Source organism: Sardina pilchardus, chromosome 2 (assembly GCF_963854185.1).
Source record: "Sardina pilchardus chromosome 2, fSarPil1.1, whole genome shotgun sequence".
Classification (NCBI taxonomy): domain Eukaryota; kingdom Metazoa; phylum Chordata; class Actinopteri; order Clupeiformes; family Clupeidae; genus Sardina; species Sardina pilchardus.
Window position 1 is genome coordinate 15,910,803 of NC_084995.1, and position 4,973 is coordinate 15,915,775.

Here is a 4,973-nt window from a genome sequence, read left to right on the forward strand (position 1 = left end):
AAACATAAACAATATACAACCATAACGATCAGACTCATGAATGCATATGCCACCAACTCTCAAAGTACAATCTTATGCACCATAACCGAAGTGGTAGTTCTATGTTGTAACAACTTGTAATCAATATATGATGTAAACAGAATCAAGAGGAAGACCATTAGTTAGCAACATGTATGGCAATATGTGTGTTGGAACTAAAATGCTGGTGGTTGCCTATATATGACAAATAATGACTTTACCTCCGTCCAGTCCAGCGTTGTTTGTGTTTGAGAGTTTACATCCTTCTTGTAAATGTGTGCTGTCTTTAACATTCCCTTCTGTACATAACAGTAGGTCCCCACCCCACTCCTTCACCCTCCACTCCTGCTCCCCCTGATGATGGTCAGTGCTGGTCACTGCTGGTCATCTTGTGTCCTGTGTGTGCTCTACTCTCTGCAATCATCTCCATCTGTGTGTACTACCACTTCAACAAGGCTGGTAAGGATTAGTGACCTCTCTCTCCATACCACAAATTAGGAAAGTGTTTTTGGTGATGGTCATCTCATCTTCTGTTATTTAGAAGCATTCCAGCACGACCAAAATGAAGGAATTGGACTTCAGGTAAATTTCCTATCACTGAAGTGATCAGTCTGTTTAAACTCAAAACTATATTTGTCTGTTTAATCTATGAACTGCAGTGTGTCTCTAAAGTCATAATACTAATGTGCATTACTCTGTTGTTTAGTGTCTGAGGAGTCTGAAGGATGAAGATGATTTGTACACTGAAGTCCACTATAAACAACTGTGAAGGACACATGATATGACTTATTGCAGTTACTGTAAGTTACAGCTAAGGCTCTCCAAAGTGTACTGTACGTTAGTGCAACATGTGACAATATATTGCATCATCAGACTTGACTGAAACATCATTGACAAACGTCATTGTCTTGCTGTACTTTTGAGAGGTGTAGGTACGAGTTTAATGCATCAACTTCAGGAGAATTTCGTCAACTTTCAACCTGAGGCCAAAAGAGCTCAACATTGACTGCCCACTCTGGCTCTGGAAATTAAAATCCCATTCATTATCTCCACTGACAATTTGACTATAAGCCATAAGATTGTAACCATCCCATGTATAGAGTTACTATGAGCTATGAGACTGTGAACTGAGTGTATTATGCTCATAAGGACACCACACACACATCATAATATCAAACTTATTTTAAGAAAACACATGTTGTATTTGCGATTTCACATAGAGTTGCTACCAAAATCCTTAAGTGTAATGCTGCATCTTTGATTGGTGGAGATCGGCATTGCCATGGAAATGTGTATGACTTATCCTCAATCCACACTTTTCTTTGACCCAGGTGGTCCCCAGTTGGAGACCCGGAGTGACAATGACACCAGCCAGAGCACAAAACAGGTTTGGCATCAATAGATGTGTAGACACACTATAGATCATAAATTGCACATACATAATAATCATCAAGCAGCTATACTATTGTGATATTAACGTAACCTAAATATGGATGTGTATTGCAGTTCCTTGAACAGAACTTGCTGGCCAATTGCAGGATGAAGATAAGGATGTGTGCTACGCTGCACTGGAAATCCCTACCAAAGAGCGCAGACAGAGACCCAAGAAAAAGAGAACTGAGAATCCTGACCTCTGTACTGAGAGGTCAGGGCTTATCAGTCCCACAGAGTAAACACCACAACACAACACCATGCAATGTATTTGGAATGTGTTAAAACATCATCAACAACTACAAATGATGATTGCACTCATCTTAACGTTGTGACTTTGTATTTAATCTAGAGTAAGCCTCAAATTTCCAAAACCATGACAGAAATACAATAAAAGAAGTGTGATTTGGCATTGTCTCTAGGCAGTGATATTTATGAGAAACCCATGATACATGTCACATAAAGGGCGTATGGCTGTTGGAGTGCCACACAGGCTTGTGTAGACAAGCACATGTGGCAGCAAATGAGCTGCTAAAATTATACAGCGAGTCAAACAGGAAACCCACAACAGACCTCTCAGCTCAGGCCTCTGCTGCTGTATACTCTTGCTGTGAAGGTCCACTATGAAACAGTAACAGTCATGGGGGGGCTTTGTTTGCAATTTTAGGTTTGATACCAATGGTGTTTGTACAAAGGTGTTTGACTTAAATGATCTGTATCATTTTTGGTATGTTACACAATGATGTCTTGTACACTGTTTCAGTTATTCAGAGATAAGTTATTCAGAGATACAGTAAGATGTGTTTTATGTCAAAATGGTTGACTCTTTATGAACAATAATAACTGCAGCAGTTATTTCCAAGCACTAATCTTTGTTTGGGCCAAATAGACTCTTGGATACAGAAACATTTACTGAATGTCAGGAAGTGTCCATGGTGCTGAAATAAGCATTTAGTTTAGAAGACAAAAGAAACTGAAGAGTTACACAGAAGAGAAGTTTACATTTCCCAATCATACACAAGTATCATCACCAAGTATTGCAAAATATGCGTAACAATTGCTCATCTCACACAGCAGAAGGCCTGGACAACGACAAACACAGCAACACAACAGGAAACCCACAATCACCTCTGGTGTTCAGGCCTTTGCTTGACAGCTCAACCACACAACTCACCAGTGGTGTATGTGCCTGCATGCATGTACTGTATGTATGTACATACATATATAATGTGTCAGCCATTTTAACCCCAGCACAGGAGTCTGAATCGTTGACTCTTTTAATAGGCTCAAGGATACCCTGACAGTCCCACTGTAGCACGGACTCAGCCCATTCAGAGTCAGGCAGTGGGGGGCCTCTGTATGCTGCCCTTCAAAGCCAAAAAGCAGTATCTCAAAAAAAATCCAAACTGAGAAAAACAGCTTTATTGCTTGTCTTTCACACTGTATTTAGCAGATACTGTAAAATGTAAACCCCTATATCTTCAGTAACTGTTTCAGTAGATCAATGAGATTTTAATTGGTTGTTCAGAGGATTTGGCTTTTTTTTTTTTTTTTTTTAAGTATATTTTTTGGCCTTTTTGCCTTTAATGTTATAGTACAGTGAAGAGTAGACAGGAAACAAGTGGGAGAGAGAGATGGGGTGGGATCGGGACATGACCGCAGGCCGGATTCGAACCTGGGTCCCCGTGGGCACTCGGACCCGTATGTGGTACGAGCGCTGTAGCCTGCTGCGCCACAGCACCCCCCGGATTTGGCTTTTTATATTGGTGTCAAAAAGTGGATTTCACACTTTACTGCTTTTTGGCTTAGTCGGGCAGTATGGCTGTTAATGGGCCTTTATCCTCTACTGGAAGTACCCTCAGTAGACACAGGGTGGCAGCAAGCATGTTAACGGTTAAAATGTGGTGCCTTATCACTGTGCTGCATGATCACCACCTACTGGAAGTGCAACAGTTTATAATACATAAAAACAGGCACGATACATACGCACTCATACTCACAAGAATGATGTGAGAGTGAAATGAAAATGCAGCAAAGCATGGGTACAACTGTAGATGTCAAGTGTGTGTGTGTGTGTGTGTCTGTCTGTCTCTGTTTGTGTGGATGACTAAAGTTGTATCAATACGGTGCGCTGACATTGAAAGCAAAGTAGCCGAGATAGCCATGACAACACTAACTTCAGGTTCCCTAGATGTCCCTTATGCAGTTTGCATTGAGTATGGTGGCAGCTTTGGGGAAGAAGCTATCCCTGTCTGTTTGTTCTGGCCCGTATGGACCTGAACCGCCTGCCAGAGGGCAACAGGTTAAAAAGGTGAAATCCGGGGTCGGTGGTGTCCTTCAAAATGTTTCTGGCCCTGCTGAGACAGCCGGAGTTATAGATGGCAGTCAAGGAAGGCAGAGGGCAGCCAATGATCTTTTGTGCCACCCTCTGCAGTCTCTTCCTATCGGCCTCTGTGCAGCTGGAGTGCCACACTGTTACAGCATAGGTCAGTAAGCTCTCAATGGTGGAGCGGTAGAAGGTCACTATCAGCTGAGTGTTTAGTTGCTCCTTCCTGAGCACCCTCAGGAAGTGTAGAGGTGGACGCCGAGGTATTTAAAGGACTCCACTCGCTCTACACATTCGCCATCGATGTACAGGGGGACAGGGTCGGCTCTGTTCCGCCAAGTCCAGGATGAGTTCCTTAGTCTTGGTCATTGTTTAGTGCCAAGTTGTTTGATGCACACCACTCCTCAAGTCTCAGGACCTCATCTCTGAAGGCCACCTCATTTCCCCCTGTGATCAGCCCCACCACCGTTGTGTCATCATCAGCAAATTTGACAATGGTGTTCTCTGGGTGGGCGGGGCTGCAGTCGGATGTGTAGAGGGAGTAGAGTAGTGGGCTCAGCACACAGCCCTGGGGAGAGCCAGTGCTGAGAGTGTGGGAGGAGGAGAGGAGAGGACCCAGTTTCACCTGCTGTGGTCGGTTGACCAAAAAGTCTTTTATGCAGGAGCAGGTGGATGGTGGGAGCCCCAGGTTGGCTAAAGGCAGATATTTCTTCACAGTAAAGCTAGGCCTACTATACATACATTGTCTCCTAACTACTGATGCTGTTTATTGTCAGTTTGTAAAGTTTCGGCGAAGTAGGACGTTAGGACATTAGGATTCAGAACCAAACCACTGGCCCTCACAGTGTGAGCAAGAGTCTGTTTTCATACTCACAATACTTCATACATGACTTACATTGCCATGGCTTGCATTCTAAAAGCACACAAATGGCTGTTGGCGTGGAAACTTTTGTGGGCACTGAAAGAAGGTTACACTTGTCTGGCTATCTTTAGTGATCTCTCTCGCCTGTACAGACAAAGGCAAAGACAGGAAACCACAATCACCTTCCTGCTTTGTGCCATCCTCTACAGAAACACAGCAATCTTTCTCTCTCTCACACCATGCTCTTAGCTAGTGTTTGGCTTTGCCATAGACTGTGAGGGACTAATAGAAAAATGCTAATCAATGTTTGCATGACAAGTTTGCACAGCTGGTCAG

The 4,973-nt window shown here is 43.2% G+C and overlaps 1 long non-coding RNA gene across 1 annotated transcript; it reads left to right on the plus strand.

The window, feature by feature from the left end:
* The first annotated feature begins 558 nt into the window (after positions 1 to 558).
* On the plus strand, positions 559 to 1,650 carry LOC134101019 (uncharacterized). The gene is made up of 4 exons (XR_009941339.1): positions 559 to 600; positions 725 to 812; positions 1,350 to 1,405; positions 1,525 to 1,650. It is a non-coding gene; the product is annotated as an uncharacterized LOC134101019 (long non-coding RNA).
* The last annotated feature ends 3,323 nt before the right edge of the window (positions 1,651 to 4,973 follow it).